This window comes from Lichenostomus cassidix, chromosome 3, assembly GCF_008360975.1.
Source record: "Lichenostomus cassidix isolate B80296 chromosome 3, HeHo_3.0, whole genome shotgun sequence".
Classification (NCBI taxonomy): domain Eukaryota; kingdom Metazoa; phylum Chordata; class Aves; order Passeriformes; family Meliphagidae; genus Lichenostomus; species Lichenostomus cassidix.
In genome coordinates, this window is record NC_139483.1 from 6,129,454 (window position 1) to 6,147,536 (window position 18,083).

The window sequence follows — 18,083 nt, forward strand, 5'->3', positions numbered from 1 at the left end:
CCACTACAATTTGAAACGAGGAACTCCCGAGTTCAACATGAGCACCGCTGAAGTAGACCATGCTGAAAATTAAAAAGCAAAATAGAAAATAACGTACCAGATTTCAAATGGAGTAAATGCAAGAGCATTCACTGAATAACAGGCATATTATTAGCTCTACCATAATTTCTCTTTTTTCCTTTTTCCCTCATTTGGTCCTTTTAACTAACTAGTTCTCCTATCCCTCACCTGCACCTCCTATGCACTGCAAACACATGTCCTGTCATAATGATGCTTTCCAGGACCTTTTTTTTGGGATGCTTTAACAGCTTCATTTGAAAAGACAAAGGGTGTGTGATGCCTATCAGGACTAAATCAGTCCATAAAAACTGCAGTAAGTGAAACATCATAGGCATGACGGAAATCACAGATGTCATAATCAGAGGTCTCTGTGGGTTGTTTTACTGTCAATTGTTTTTTCCCCCTAAGATTTTCAATCTCTATCTCACTCTGAGAATTTGGTACTGGATAGGAAAAGTTTTACAGAAATTAGTGCTAGAGATTTCATTCCATCTCAGTACTGGTTAAAAGCTGTCGGCTGGCCTTACCATGTCTCATGTGATCGGTCTGAAAGGTGTTCAACACAAAGTGCACCATTTTTCATATCCATTTTGGTAGCTTTCTCATCTGGCTGGACAGACAAGGAGAAAACTCTCCTCACTGCTAAAGGATAGGTATGAGATGCCTTAATTTCATCAAGAAGCTGGTGCTGCACTGGTTCATGATGAGATGTGCTGTGTAGAGAAACAGAGAGCTGTCAAGATGCTCCTTTCACAAGCTGTTAAGTCATAAAAAATAAACCTTCATTGATCAGAGTTCATTCTGTATGGAGTGATTTTTCCAGTGCTTAGTGCTGACCTAACTCTGCATCTGTTGGTCAGACTTTTAACAGCATTAAGCCAGCTGAGTACTTTTGAATGTCACACATATTGTATTTTTTTAGAATTTAAAAAAAATTTGTATACCTAATTTTTGCTTTTCTAAAGGAATTTATGGCAAACCGCTTTAAACATTAACAATCAAACAGGTATGAATTCCATCTTCATTCTTCTGCTACAAAGCAATACTTGTAATTGCATTGAATGACATCCTGCCTTGAGGCCAATGGCAGCTGTGGCTGATTAGGGAGGAATGTATAAAGTAGACAGTAGAAAAACCAAAATGGAGATAAAGGAGAAAACACATCATCTTACAGGTATAAGAGAATTTATATATCACGGCTTGGAGTTAGATAATCTAATTTTTAGTTGGAGAGATTATTTTCTATATCAACAGTAACTATACCTAGATTAAACATACAAGTGTTTTTCTCACTCACCCCATGTTTTTCTGAAGATGCTGTCTGCCCACCTGCTTTGTAAAAGGCACTCCTTTCTGTGGCTGGTGAAATTTAGAAATCATCTTCCCTTTTCCTTTGCTCATGCTATGTTTCCTTTTTAACTGTCGGTTTCCCATTTCTGTAGCAATTACTACCCCATTCCACTGCTTGTAGCTAATATGTTGGTAATCATTTAATAGAACTTCCTTTTAAAACTAGCTACTGTGCTGGAAAATTGGAAGTTAAAAAATGTGGCTGATTTAAAAGAGCATTCTGTTGCAAGTAGTTTGTGATTTGTATGACTCAACATGTATTATTTAAAAGAAAAATACAATCTATCTAATCTCTAGTCTGCTGGAATGTTCAAGTCTATCCAAGAATTGGGGCTAAACTGATGAAGTTGAGGCTTACACCAATGATACCACTGGTTGAGCTGGATTAGGCTGATGTTATTCAATATTGTGGTTTAAAACTGGGTGAATTTTGAACAGAATTTGCTGATGAAATGCTGCTATCTGGGGTAGTCACGATTTTAAAAGTCTGGAGAGGGATTTTAGAAGCATCTGCCAAAATGGAGTAAATTAACAGGCTGATGAGAGATACAGTTCTTGGAAATGTGTATTAGAAAGCTTATTAAAATTTTTAACCTATTTTTAGATTTTGTATTAGCTTTAACTTCTTGTGGAAAACTGCTACATCAGAAAACTTTGTGTCATCATGGACAGATAGTGAAAAATCTTAAATTAATGAAGGGCATCGATGTGAAAGACCTGAATTTAATACCTTCCAAGGGTAGAGCCCCTTTGCTTGTTATTTGCTGTTGGCTTTATTATCACAAATTTGGCTACAGTGAATGAATGTGTCCACACTTCTCCTCTGCCAGGTTTTCAGTCTCTCTGAGTGTGTACTTCAGTCAGTCTGAATTTCATGCCTTTTCATTGATGAGCTGACCAGTTTTTCCCTTTGTAACATACCCTGTTGTCTTACAGATAGTTACCACACTTCCTGATCTTGTAGATGAGTTTTCCATGTATTAATTTATCAGAAGTATTTCCAGAGAGTGTGGAATAAGTACCCATGCCTTCCATTGTGATCAATGACTTGTAATTCATCTTTTAAAAGTGCAGAGGGCATCTTTAGGCTTGATATCCCTTTGGTGAGCTGTGCCAGCAGTTTCTCTTGCAGCTGTACAAACTCTTAATTGTATTTTTTCCTGAAATAATAATGTTTCAAGAGTCTGACATGGCTGTGAAGTCAGAGGTTTCTATTTTTCTAGATAGTGGTTATCACTAACTTCTCTTCAGTCCGGCTCATATTCCAGCCTGGTTTTAAATATATCTGCTAATGATTTCTCTATCTCCTCTGACATATCTTTCTGAACTCTGAATTAATTCTGTCTATTCCTGGAGTAATGTCAACCTTCAGACTTTCTAATTTCTTGATGAGCTGTTCTGGCATGTTACTGATTTTCTTTGGTGTTTATTCTTCCTCCCCCAGGAAATTTATGTCTGATCCTGTCATCAGTCCCAACCTTGTTTTATGTACAATAAAATAGAGAGTTCATTTTTAAGCAGTCTCTCCTTCCTGTTAGTAAACTGCCATTTGCCATTTCATAGGTGTGCTTCTGTTTCTCACAGTGACCTTATGCTCTTTACGTGCTTGAAAAGAAAAAAATCTTTATTTACAATTTCCTCGCCTTATGTGAACTTTTCCTTTCATTTCCCCCTGCACTTTCCTTATCAGCATGTCAGTCTCTTAACTTCATGCTATAATCTTTTTAGATGTCTTCCCTGTCTTTATTTTTGTACTTTAAATATGCATCTTCCATAAATTAATTTTCTTTTATTTTTTACTTCATTCTCAAGATATATTTTACCACACAACATTCTGATGCCAGACATCTAACCTTTGGGCATGTAGTAATTGACTCTCAGTACTTTCCATTTCCTTCTCTGTGTTTTCCTCCAGTGCTGTTTTCCATTCGCTCTCACCCACTGTTTCAGTAATTCTCTTTGCTGAATTCAGAGGTTTGATTTTTGTGTGCCTGTATTTTTTGCCACATTGTCATCTTAATTAAAACTGTAACTGGATTGTAACCACTGCTGAATAGATTCCAGGTCTGTCTTCATCTGCTCGAATCCTAGGTGGAGCAGAATTTCTGCTCTTATTATTTTATGTATGTCCAAGGTGGGGATTTTCCTCCGTGGTGCATCCCAGCGATGCTGTGCTCCAGGATGGGCCCTCACAGAGGCTTTGGGATGGGCTCTGGTGATGCACCTCTGCTTTTCAGGGGAGGAGTGGCAGAAGGAGGTGACGGTCACTGTGTCCCTTCAGCAGCACAGGGCGTCCCCACAGCACCAAGAGCTGCTTTTAGCTGTCAGAGCTGCAAAAGGGGGCTTTGTAGAGGAGTTCATAGAAATCTGAAGTTGTGTTTTAACAATAGGGCCCCAGCCTTGCTGACAGGAAAAGTAATTTATTTTGCAGTCTCTTCACATAGAATAACACAATCACATATAGTAGATGCTGTCCTTCTGCACTTTGCTATAGAGTGTTAATGACTGGCACTTAAATACTTTACAAATTGAATTGCACTTGGATGAGAAACTGGATTGATAAAATAAATTACTATATCTTATAGGTTAACGTTTTGGTTCTGCAATTGTAGCTGCTACAAATTACCTAAACCCCTTTTTATAGTGCATTTCACATGGCTATATTTTACAACTACTCTAATAAAAAATTCTATACAAAAATTGTTTGATATTAATAGTAATCATTAACAACTTGATAGATTCTTGTTAAGTATATTTGCAATACATTTAATCTTATTAAACTCAGCTCTGAGTTGTTTCTTCTGAATATTATAGGTCTTTATGAAGCTAGCAGTATAAAGAAGAGATTTCAACCATTTTCGGCCAAGAATTAGGTTTAGCTTAATGGATCAATTCTTTTCTTATTAAACTGAGTCTGACCAATGCCAAGTAATACATTCAGCATTGATCTTTGTCTCACCCTGCTGTAGCTTGTGTTCTCTTTATGTACATGAAAAATAAGGTGCCAAGAATGAAAACAATGCCTGTATAATACAAATATAGAATTTTTCAGACTTCCATTCTGCTTATCCTTTCAGTTTGTTATTAATGTCTTGTTCAATGCTTTCTTAAATGTATTTTTAAAAGAACTTTTCTTTCTGTAAAGAATATTTCTTCTTTTCTGTAATTAACAAAGAGGAAGATGAATAATAATTTAAAACCTTTTATTTACCACTGGCACAGATGGTAAATAAAACCTGTGTCAGGTAAATAAACCCCAGCCTTGGTGGGGATATCTTGTCCTATTTTAGAGGGCCTACCTGTATCTGTTCAATTTTTTTTATGTATGAGGTTTATACAATGCAGTTTAATTTCTAAAGGAAGGTAATCTGAAGCAGTGGCCTCTTGGTCTGTCTTTATAAAAATCCATTGATTTAATGTGAAATCTGAAAATTACATGAAAGTAGAGACATGATAATTCTGATAATGATGGAAATTGAGATGATCTCAGTGTTTCTGCTAAAACTCTTTTTTGTGCACTTTAAAGTTCAGAGATAAATACTCTGTGAGGAATGAAATTTTAGATGGGAATTCCATGAGAATTTTGCCCTTTTTAAAATTAGTCCCAGAATTTCTCACTTGCTCTAGTGAGATCTCTTTCAGGGTCAGTTTGTACTTATAAACACACCTCAGGTTTTGTTTACACGAAGGACCTTTTCCAGTATTCTAAGTGTGCCCAGAAGCCAGATTTTAAGTGAATATATAGCCATATTATGTAAGTAATATCATTTAAAAGTTAACTGTCTTATTTTTCTGTAACCAGAATTGCTGCTGCAGCTTTGCGAATGCAAATAATGGTGAAATAAAATTATAAAACTGTGCTCTCAGAATGACAGATCAGATTTTTCAGGGTTCTACTTGTTTTTTAAAAAAACATTTTAAATGCTTTTCACATTTCACATGTTTAAAATGTGACATATTTTCCAAATAATCTAGATATTTAAAAGTGTTTATTCCACATGAACTGTATAAAATACTGATTATAGAAAGAAAGGCTTTATTGAGCAGTAAAGGTGCTTTCTGCATTTGTATTTACAATCACATTTGTGCTTTGAAAGGATAATTCTGCATATGTTTTTGTATGTATTAGCACAGCTGATCAGTACACTGTACTCTGTATTCATGGTTGGTTCTTTTCTATCACAGAATATGTTATCAGGTCTGGAATCTAGAACCTTCTGTGATAAAATTACAGTCTTCCACCTCTGGAATTAAATATGTGCTGCTTTGTGAGCTCCTAGAAAGCAAAATAATCGCAACACTTACATAAATCCCGAATTCCATCCTGTAGAGGGCAATGGTACACATAAATGTAATGTAGTGTGGTACAGAAACACGAGCAGCTGAGACCTGTAAATCCTTCCAAAGTCGATAATATGATCAGTCCTAAACAGGAACTTGTGTGCTTGCTCTTACACACTGTCCTGTGTGGTCATTTAAAACTTGCTGGATGGGGGTTTTTTAATCTCTTTTTGTTCTGTTATATCGAAATATTTCTGGAGTTAATAAATAACAGAAAATGTTTAAATATTAAGGAGCTATGACTGATGTATTGAAAGCAGATTAAAGAATATGAGTGCCCAAATTCCAGGGAAATTCAATGGATTTGTTTAAAAATCCCAGTGTTCAAATATTTGGAAGAGTATCAGACATGTCAGTAGTGGGGACTTAAGTGGCACTGAACAGAGTGGTGTGTTTGAAATTAATGACAATTTTGTGGCTTAGAACAGCCACAGAACCCTCTGAATATTTAATTATGGCAGGGTACAGTGAGAGTTAGGGCTGAATTCAGAGTTTTATTATATTCCTTTAAGTCCAAGCTTTACAGTGGCTCTGTGTGAATGAAATCCTGTGTCTTTTTCCACACTGCACTTCTCTGGGTTTAGGCTTGGCTCTGACACAAACACAGAATTGTTATCTAAAACAGCTGATCTCTAGATCAATACTGGTGAAGTATCCATAAAGGTTTTGTTGATTTGCCTGAGGAATCTTGCAGAGATGGACTGAAAGGTCCTTGAATGGAGTCAGCTTCTTTCTGAGTAGTAAGCATTTCTTTCCCTTTCTAGGAAGGTAAGGTGGGACAGTGTGGAATTTTGACTAATATCTAGGTGCCACTCACATTTGTGTATTGCCATTCCACTGGAGCTGCTCCATCCAGCTGACACAGGGATGTGAGTGCGAGTGAGTTAGCTGAGGTTTTATCCCAGCTCTAATACAATCTGTTACTCTCAGCCTCTCTCTTTCATAGATCAAAACGACAGCTTTGCCTTTCATTGCAGGTAAACAGCTGCTTCATTTCTGCACTGGAGTTTACTTTTTCAGCTGTTTGGAATGAGCTGCTGTAGGCATAGGTGGGTTACCAAAAGATGGCTTTTCCAAGTTTGGGGGGACATTTGTTTTTCTGAGACTTTTCGGATGTCTGCAAGAGTAGCTTAATTTCAGGCTGTGCACCCTGGGATCTCCTTCTCTTTGCAGTTTTCTTCATTCCAGTTTAAAGTAAGTCCCTGCCCAGTGCTGTTCCCAGCAATACTTATTTTGTCTCCCTCTGATACAGACCTAGTCACAAGGGTCCCTGTACTTGTACTCCAAAGGCAGGCTGACTGTGTCACCCCTCGTTTTGGTGTCTTGTAGCATATTTGCCAAATATTTTAAAAAGTTAAATGTAGAGCAGTAGGAGAAAGAGGAAAATTGTATTACATTCACTGAAATGAAGTTTCACAACTTAAACTTGGGAATCTTCAGATTAATAAAAGCCAGGAGGGGAAAGACCAAGGCTAAGTGAGTAGTGAGGAGACCTCAGCTCCAAACCTGGCACCTCTCTGTGATTGTATTTGTGCTGTCTCCAGGATAGAAACTTCAAAGGTCTCCTGGAAGCCAAGAGCAAACTGCAGCAACTGTGTTTTGCCGTCCCCTCTGCTCACTCTGGAGTGTGCACATATGTGGCTCAGAAGTAGGAACAGATGATAAACTATTGTTTTGAATAAATAAATCTTGAGGGTGTCTCTATTGCTGTTCTCTTTAACCTCATTTGTTTACCTTAGAACATTTTCTTAAAGTTTTCTGTACATGTCTGTCTGTAGAGCAGCATTGTTTTGTTCTGTACCAAGGAAACTTGTAGGCATTACAGTAGGAATTGGATGCAAAAATCTGGGACTGGATGGGATTTAAATGGCTTTGCTTTTAAAACAGAGTTGCTGTTTGCCTTCAAACAAATGTCTGAAGTGATATTATGGTACAAAATCTACAAAGCTGTTGATAGGAGATGCATTTCAAGTGTGCAGCTCTAGTGCCTCGAGAACAGGTAAAATCTAACAGATGCGTTTTCCTATGCATTGTTAAAAATCTTGTGTTTTCTGCAGTGCAGAACTTCAATATTTTCCATTTTGCCGTATGTAAGGAATACACTTTTAAATACCATTTAGTCTGTCAAGCTCTTAGTACATATGGCTTAAAACTGAAGATCCTATTTAGATACAGATTTTTTATGCAAATGAATGAACTGCTAGAAATCAATAATGCATTTGTATGTAAACAGAATGCATGCATTGCCTAGACTTTTAACCTGATAGATGACAGACCCATAATAACCTTTTTTTTTTACTAAATACTTCATTTCTTAACCAAGCCTTTCGCTTGCTGTGATAACAACATATTTCTAAAATTTTCCCTGTTTGTATACAAGCCTCCAGGACAACATACAGTATTCAATCAACAAATGTCTAAGCCACGTGCCAGTATTTTTGGGCTGTTTGCTATGGAGAAATTTTAGTCATCGCAATAAAAGGAGCCGTTTTGCCTTATTAGTGTGCTGTTAATCCTACCAGAAATGGGACTGTCCTAGTCAAGCTGCAGTCCGAGGGAGTTCCATCTCACAGAAGAATTTAGGCTGGCCAAAATTTAAAACTCCAACAGATTTTAAGGTGGGATTTTTAAATAGAAATGTTTCAATTAAATTGCTGCATTACACACTGCAAAAGAAAATTTACCATAACTTTTTATCAAAATGTATTTTTAATTTTGAGAATTCTTACACCATTTTAATGTTTTGCTATTGCTTTTTTCTGGTTTTTGTTTTCCCAGTGGCTCTTATCACTGTGTAATTTCAGAAAAATACCAAAAAAAAAAAAGGTACAGAGCAAGAAAATAAAATTATGTATTTCACAATCACACAGTTCCACTTCCAGGCAGGAAACCTTTGGTTAGGGTCAGGGTTATTTCCATGTGTTCAGCCAGCAGCTTGCTCCATATCCACAGTGTGCTGAGAAGCAGGGAAGGGCATCTGTGTGGTTAGCTCTTGCAAGGAAATGCCGTCCTGATCTCCAGCCTGGGAGGGAAGGATGCTCCAGAGCATTTTATGGGCCAGGACTCTTTCTGCCCCAGGGCCTGTGCACACGTTCCTGAGAGGGCCCTCTTTTCCAGACTGCTTCTTTACAAAATTATGTGGGCTTCAAAAATGAGCTGAAAATAAAGTTATGCTTCAGATTATCATATCCAGTGTCATCTGATCTTGTAAGATTTAGATAAATGCATGCTTGCTAAATGTTAAAAGATAATTAGCCATAGATTTTAATCAAAATTAGTCAATAATTGAAGTAGTGAGAGTAATGAACACTGCAGCTTGTTGTGCTGTTCTTCTCTTTGGCTGTTTTACACAGTCTGTCAGCTGGCTTGGGGCCATACCTTGACCTGTCCAAAATAGAATGAATTTTTTAAATACCATAGGTCTGGTTGAGCCAGTGTCTCTTCCAACTCCACTATTTAAGTACACCAGGAAAAAGGAACCAAAGAAGATGAATAATTGATACCTTGAATTGATAGTGTAACTGCTGGTGATCAATTTGGAGGTGCTTATGTGAGTGCCCTTTGAGGTGCATTATCTCCTTCATTTTCTCCACATGTACCCTGGAATACTGCAGAAGGCCATGTCTGAAATCAGCATGGGGATCAGGGATATACATGTGACAAGCTCAGCATGTTAGGAAATAGATGCAAATAGTTCCTGGAGATGAAGAAAGGCACAAGTTACTGCAAAACAAATAATTGCAGAGCTGTTGACAGGTGTCACGGCAACTTTGAAAATGAAGCTGGAGTGGTATATGTGTGTCATGTTTAACTGTACAGACTGACCCCCAGTGCAGCCTTACCTTACTCACTTTCTCCACATACGTTAAGTTTAAACATTTTTTCTTATGAATTTAGCAGACCAGAGACCTGTTTCCCCCATTGCCTGGCTGAGAGGCCTCCAGCCCTTGGTGGAGCAGCCAGCACTTAGATTGAAAGGGTTCCCTCCTTTGGTCCATTCAGCCCCTCACTTCTCTCCTGAGAAAGCCATTAAAAGTGGTGTCAGGTGTGTTGCTGCTGATAAATAATAATGGCAAACATACATTAGGAGTCAGACCTGGAACTACCAAATTCAGTTTGTATAGACTAACAAATGGCCATTAGGAAGTAATGACCTATGTTTGATCCCACAAATCTGCTTCCATTTTCAAATGCCAAGGATAATAAATAAGACTGTGGAAGGCTTCTGCAAGTCAATAAGCTTGGGCTTCTTCATGTCAGTAAGAAAGAAAATGTGTGGCCTTCCCAAAATGCCACACTCTCTGCATTAGGCTGCTCCTTCAGGTGTCTCTTCTGATACCCACTGCACAAAGCAGTAGGGATCAGGTACCTGGACCTACTGGAGCAGCCAGGCTGTCTCTTTTCCTGGATCACTTGCTGCTTGGACACATTTAAGCAATTCCATAATGGAAAAATTCACCATTTTTATTGCATAGTAAGTTTGTGAGTTGCTTTTTAATTTCAGTTTGGATCAAAAATTATTTTGGCAATGGAAGGGTTGCTGTTGGAGGACATAATTATGCAGACCTGAGGAATGGGAAGTGTTTGCTAGATTTTCCTGTTTGTTTTTAGGATTTCTCTTACCACCAGTTGAACTTTTACTGAAGCCTCTCAGGAGCAGGAACATGTCGAGCTGGGGTGGCTGAGCCCTGACATGGTGGGCTGTGCTGGGCTTCTGTTCTAGGCTGAGCTTTCTGGGTGACACTGAAGTCCTTCTATAGCTCTGACCTGCACTTAGGGCAGGATATGTCACCACAAACACCTGGAAAAGAGATGCTGTTCAGTACCAAATTCAGCTGGTTTAAAATCATACCTTTAGGTGGACAAATGTGCCTTTGTATAAATGGAACTTTTGAACACTCAGAAAACTGAGCTACTAAAAACCCTAGGTCTTGAGCTAGTCCCTGTATTGCCTTTCCACACACGAGGAGTGTTGGACTTCCAAATGGATTATTTTGAATATTTTTCTAGGTATCTTTTCAGCTCTTTATATTACCAGTTGTTACAGAGGAGATTTTTAATAAGCAACGTAATAAAATGTGCTCTAATAAAGCACATTTTAATCTTTTTCCTATTCACCCTTTTTAAAAAACCAAAAGATGAATGAACAATTTGTTAATCCAAAAAAACTGCTGATAACATGAACATTTAAATAACTATATAACTGCAAATACATATTAAAATAAGTTCAACTATTTAAAAACAATTATGAACCACTTACAATAGTCATCTAATGTATACTTAAAGGCAAATATAGATTGTATATTTTTCAAATGGATGGAAAAACTATTCCAGCCACTTGGTGTCTGAGAAGCAAATGACTGATTGCTTTTCTGGTATTAAACTGGGGGACTGCAAACATTAAAAAAATCACTAGACCTTGAATTATATCAAAATATAATTGGAATAAAATAATTCAGAAGATAATTCAGTCTTGCTACTAATGTCGTTTACACAGATAGCAATGCTAATATTTTTTCCTTTGTTGTAGACTTAGTCAGTTTAACTCTGTGGGTGCCAACCTGACCCTCTGCACCAGGGACAGTTTGTGTTTAAAGGTCAGCCTTTGGGCTTAATTTTTTTCCCTGAAAAATATACTGTATTTCTGTAGGTCTCTTTGTGACATTCAGAGGAATAATGTGGGTCCTGCAACGCTCAAAAGAGATTTCCTAGGATTCTTAGGAATTTAAAGGTCTAAATAAACACACAGTAAGAATTTCCAAAGCACCTGAGAAATTGTAGTTGCTCAAATACATTTGAAAACCTGGTCTTTATTCGTTTGAGTAATTCTGTATAATTCCTTTAAGGTCATGGAGGTATTTTTTTTAGGAATTCTGAAGGAAATAAGAGTAACAGTTGCCCTGCCAGATAATGTATTGCTTTGAGTATATACTTCACCTTTTGGGCACTGTTTGTGTCTATATTCTGCTTTCTATATCTATAACAGCTTTTCCATGACCAAACCTCTTTAATGTCTCGCCTGATAAAAGAAAAAACCCAGCCTGAGTTTCAGAGTGTGCAGAGCTCCCCTTTAAAATTCTCATTCCTTCGAGGAGCTCCAAATTCAGCACAGAAAATTCAGCTTCCCCAAATGACCAGTTGCTTTTGAGAACTGTGGTTAACACTTAAAGAATTCTCTGTCAGCAGATTTCCACACCCAAAGTACAAGCAGATGAATGGAAGTTGTTGTAAGAGTGAAATATTTACTCACTCTGGTCCTCATCTGGGTGACCCAGAGATCAATGAAAGCAGTATTGATGTCGTAGGAGGCCAAGGTTCAAACCCAACTCAGTGCCAGCGTGCAGATGGATCCATACCCTGCAAATGCTGTGCTCTTCCTTACAGATGAAATACCAGTGCTGGTCTGGAAGGGAAGCAATGAATTTGACAGTTTGTTTTTTGTCACTGGCTGTACACGGTGAGAGGCACAATATTATCCCAGTAAAATTCCAAGTGTGATGAACCAGAAGAAACACTGTGCTTTCAGGTTTTTTTCACTTCATGGAAGATTCCAAGGAGAGTCCAAAGGTGGAACGATGATATAAAATATTTGGCCTGCTGAAAAATGGAAATGTTGTTTTCCTGAGTCTGTCCTATTCAGCAGACTTTGTGTGAGGAAGAAAAGGGATGCTCTAGCTCCGAGAAAATTCATTTTTCTGTATAGAGACATGTCCTGGTGATAACCTGATAGATACTTGTGTGCTGCAGTATTTAGGAGCTCCTGTTAAGTTTGGAGGTGAAGTGCCTCTCTTTTGCCCCTTTCCACTTCAAGCATGTGAAAAATAATAAGGTTACACAGACTCTGCTCTATCAATAAGAGATGACACAGCCACAAGCTGGAAAGGGACTAAAAGGAAAGGCAGCTCCAAAATCCAAGGAAAAGAACTATGTGAAAACTTCCCCTAAACAGAAGCCATCTTAATTAAAATTAGGATTAAAAAGCAGCATGCCACCAACTTCAAATAGAACATGTCTTGTTTAAAATTAGGATTAAAAAATAGCTTTTTTAAACTGTGACAACCCAGCTGACATTTGGAGGGAGTATTTCTTGCCTTGTTTAGACATCATGTTCTACCCTTGATAGATTAGTGGATACTGAGCATGCTTAAGTTGGCTAATTAATTTCAAAAGCAGTGTAGAATTGACTAGCAGGTAATTTAATCTAAAAATAATTAAAACTATTGAAATTATTACATTGTTGTTTAATTAATATTAGTTAATATTGTAATTTTCAGTCTAAATTATGCTGATTAAAGATTTCTCTCATAAATACCAATAAAATTAATTACAAATTAATTAAATTTGCTAAAAGATTCTCATAATGGACTTCCAGCTATTCTTGATTTTTGCAATAAATAAACAGAAGCATTATTAAGTGGTATATCTTCCTGGGGGAGATATTTAAACATGATATGCAGATATTGCAAATGGAAGGATTTCCCATGAAAATAGACACGCTTAATAAGAAAGGCTGTTTTTTCCCTTCTAGTAAAAGGGAAAAAAATAAAAGAGCTCAAAAGCAACATTTTTATTTTACTATTTGGCAAGACAAAATGCTTTCCATTCTGTTCCATCTGAGATTCCAGGAAGATTTGTTGACACGTGGCAGTTGTGCCTTCTCCCAGCTCCAGTGTCTTGCATGATAAAGATTGTTTGTAGTAAAGGAAGGCACTTTTCTACACTTTAGCAAAGAAAAAAGAAGGGCCACATTTTTATCTGGATTGGGAGATTTGCCATGGTCATGGGGATAATTTCTTTACGGGAGTGTGTGCTTTAAGTCCTGGCAAAGCAAGGAAAAACCCCAAGCTCTCCATCCAATGGAAATTCTGATTTTGATCACTGCTTCCATCTCAAATGGCATGAAAGCTACCAACTATCACACTGTCTGGTAGAGTGAACACCCATAAACAAATTCAATTACATCAAAATCTTGCCTTGCCAGAAGAACTCAGCAGTTTGTTATATGAAATAGAAATGTTTTGTCTATTGTTCTCCAGTCACTTCCATGTTGGGTTTCCTCCTCTTTGTGGTGCTACACCACAAACCAGGTGATAACAGAGGTGATAAGACCTGTAATTGAGCTGTGGTTTGCAGCACATTTTCCCCCTTCTGAATTTGGCTTTGTACTTTTAAACTACACGTCCTGTGATCCATCTAGCCTTCTACAGCCCTTAAACTCCTTTAAGGGGAGGATTAGGCAAGGAAATAAAGGGAAGGTGATTTAGTTGTTGAGTCGTGGGGATGACTTCAAAGGAAGGACTTGAGCTGCAGCTCCCAAGAGCTCCTCTGGACATGGATGTATCTAATATAAGGTTATATTGTTAACAAAACTATTTTGGCACAGTTCAGCAAATCCGATCTTTTAGCTCTTGCTAAGATGATCTAAAATAGTCATTTGAATATTGAAAGTCACCTGAATACAGTCAATTTTGCAGTAAGCATATTTGCAGCCTTTTTTTTTTTTTTTTTTTTAATAGGTCCAGTAAAGTGGAAATTCCTCTTGTTGTATTCCAGAGTTGCTTGATATGCAGAATTTCCCCTGAAATTAGTAATGGGGTGGTCACAGCTTATGTTTCATTAAAAGATTTTTCCTTAACCGGACCCGATCTTTTGGTTTCAATGTTCTCTGGAACACACTTAACTAATGAAACTTAAATGAAAGTGGTGTTCATTTAATTTTGATTATATTCTCTATTTTGTCGAAAATACATTTTTAATTGCACTATTTCTGGGGAGCTAATGAGGGGAAAAACTTGTTTCTGAGAAATTGAATCGCAGCTGTAGTCGCAGATAAGGCTGACATTCCCTTCTTAGAAAGAAGCAATCAATGCTGAATGTATCAGGTGAGTTCATTTCTCTTGCTCTGCTTTAATAGCTTATAAAGAAGATTGATTAAGTTCTTGTCTGATAGATCAATAAAGGAATGAAAGTGAGCTTTCCCTTCTTCAAGCATGGGTTTGTCATCTGCTGGGGAATGTAGGAACTGAAGAGGAATGATGCTAACTTGGAAAAAAATCCCAAAGACTGGGATTCCACTGAGCTCATTCCTATCCTATTGCTTACACAGCACAGGAAACAGTAGCCATGGGATTCACAGGGAGTCACCATCCAGCTTGGTTCCTTTTCCCACACCACTTGGCTATGTTCTTCATATCCTTATGCTTTGCTGCAAAGTCAGACTTGATGGATTAAGCAACCGGTATTTTTTGTGTTTGTAACCTTGATGATGCAAGTTTAAAGAACCCAACCTCTTAATTCTCTTAATTTCCATCCAGACAGGATAACCATTGTTTGCTGGTCTTTGGAAACCTGAAAAATCATCTTAACCTTCAAAATATCAATTTTAAGAGAGTGTCACTTCAGTTTTTGATGCTTCAATGTATTTAGGCTGGGAATGGCAAAAAAGCATCCCTAAATCTGAATTTCCAGGCAAAACAATGTGTTCATGTTGGTTTGCACCAGTTTGATTTGACTTTTTTCAGTTCCTCTTGCAGTGCTTTTCAGTGTTCCAAAAGCAACAAAATTTGTGGAATAAAAAACAATGTGAGGATGAAGGGAAACAGGAACTATAAAGTGTAGCACTTGTGACAGTAGCAATGTCATGGCTATGAGAAATTACAGAAGTAGCTTAACATCAGTATTTTATTTGCACATATAAACACTTCAGTATCTTCTGTGGTGGCCCATGTTTTTTATTTACTTCTCTCGTTGACTTTTATGGTTGTGTCACACACCTGAGCAGAGTCTGCAGGTCTGGAGCTGCCTTTGCAGAGGAGACATCCCTCTTTAGCAGAACGTAAAAGTGAGAGACAAGTTCATCATTACCCTCATTTGAATAACACGAAAGCCCAGATATTGCTTATATCTGAGAAAAGATAGTCAACACATGTACTGTGGAGACATCCAGGATGCTAATTAGCTGCAGACAGAGCTGCACAGTTCTCATTTCTTTATATATATATATACACACAGACACATTTTTTTCTTTCAAGCACAGTTATTTAAAGAACTCCATACGTGGTACAAAATCCAGAGATGAAACCTGGCAAAAGCAGCGTCTTGCTTGTAAATTACTGATGCTTTGTTACTGTAACTAGAGTACATATTAAACTTTAATCTTATTGATTGGTTATTGATTTTTGTTAATAGTGAAGTTTCTTGATACAGTGTGACAGGCTGCTTGTATCAGCAATTTCAATTAGATCTCTAAATAACTGATTGTATAGACTGTCAACTTCTGTCTTTTCAAATTAACTTTCACATCTGAAGCCTGGAGTGTTCATCTGCACCAAGTAACTTTGGCCAGGCTTTTCCCAGCCCAACAGTACATGCAAACGAAAAGGAAATGTGACAAAGGAGGAAACTTTTCCCCTATGATTCTCTAGATTTTCAATATTTTTTCCTAATTTTAAATAGAGGATTCTGTTTTGTGATAATCTGCTATTCTTTTTGTGCTTATTAAAAAAATTAAAACGGGATGTTCCTAGGCAGGCAATTTTTTTTTAACATTCCAAAAGGAATGGTGTCTGACAGAGAAGCTGGTTTCTGCAGATATCCTGCATTACTAGGGAGAGATGCAACTCTCTTAAAGATCATTAAGAGAGCAAGAATAAAGGTGGTCATGTTCCATCTGCAGGTCTTCAGCCATGGATTTGAATTGGTATGTGACTGGAGTCTTAATGTAATAATAAAATCAATTGGTGACATTCATTCTTTGGTAATCATGAAACAAAACCACTGTGCATTACACAGTTCCAAAATGGAATCCAGTGACGCATGCTACAGAACTTTCATTATCACAGTTTGCTGTTGTTAGAAGCTGTTATGTTTCCTTTTTTTTGAGAGAAAATTAGGCTTTATATTTCAACGAAGTATTTGAACACAGTAAGAATAACATCTGTTGCACAGAAATGCAATTTTCAAAGTTATTTGCATTTTCACCAATCAAGCTTGGTTTCAGGGACAAAATCACACTTAATTGTATGACTAAGTGCATTGGATGCCTACGGGGTTGCATAAAAGCATGAAGGAAAATTCTCTGTAGGGTGGCATATGGAGTGAGCTTCCTGAGGTTTGGAGTTGTGGTTTGAAGTGAGTGAGGTGTGACAAAGATGCACTGGAGTCTCCTCTGGATCAGGAGCACAAAGTGGAAAACCATGGCTTGTCAGGTCACTAAGAACAGCTATTTTTAGGTTGCTCATCATGGTGAACCACAGTAAACACTTCAGTTTGCTTTTTGAATTAGATAGGACCTTGTTGGAAATGTGAGGTGGAGTCACACCTGCTCTTTGCAGCAGTCTTATCTTCAATGAGGAGTAAAGAGCTGCCTTCCTCCCCCTTCCCTGGCATGAAGTCATCTAAGTGTGGGAGGAATTTGTCTACTTGAGGTTGGTTAAAGGTGCATGACTCTATTGTGCTCATGAACTCCCAGTGTGGGTCCTTAAATCCTTGCAGTGGTTTGGAGGTATAGACACTGATCAATGTATCCAGGTAATCTCAGGAAAATGCATTTTCATACTGGATTTGGGGTTTTTTTTTTTGGTTGGTTGGTTGTTTTTCCATACTGCTTTTACTCACAAAGTAATTTGTTTGCATTTATTTCCATAATTGCTTGTTTGAGCCTTTGGTTTTTTCTGAGGAACTCTGTGGGCTCCTCACCAGGGAGGGTGCCCAGAGTGTCCAAGAATTCCTGTCCTTTCTGCTGTCTACGTAGGAAATGTGAGATGTCACATCTTCATGTTCTTCATGATAAAGTGACAAATTCAAGACGTGTTTCCTAGTTCCCATTGCAAAAGCCAGCTGGTTGTGTGGACACGTTGGTTTGATTTCTTTCTGTACCCATTTTCCATCAAAACTGGCTGTGTCCTGGTGCAGAACTAACCTGGGGTGTGGAGGTATTTCATACGAATTAGGAGAGTCACCTGTGCTTGGTACTTTTTTGCATTAGAAAACAAATGCACCTGTTAAAAATAATTATAAAAGTCCTAAATAGAACCTGGTTGCTGAAATTCAGTCTGAGTGAAAGGTTGTGGTGTGACTGAGGATGTTCTTTTCCAATTGGCAGATGATAAGCGATTTTTCAATAGTGTCTTGAAGACAATGAGGGATCATGACACAATGTGATTTAACTTCAGAATTAATTCAAAATTCTGTGAAGAATATAAAATAATTTTCAATTTATTATTCCTTATTTTACTGCTAATTAAAATTTGAAAAATCTCAATTTAAAAAAGTTTTCAACTGCTTGTTTTCTACAAAATTACTTTCTTTCAAAAAATTTATAGTGGATTAAA

General features: G+C 37.5%; 1 long non-coding RNA gene across 3 annotated transcripts in view; it reads left to right on the forward strand.

Annotated features, from left to right (window-relative positions):
* LOC146438945 (uncharacterized) overlaps window positions 1-18,083 on the forward strand; it is a 438,604-nt gene that overhangs the window by 14,195 nt on the left and 406,326 nt on the right. The window lies entirely within an intron of this gene.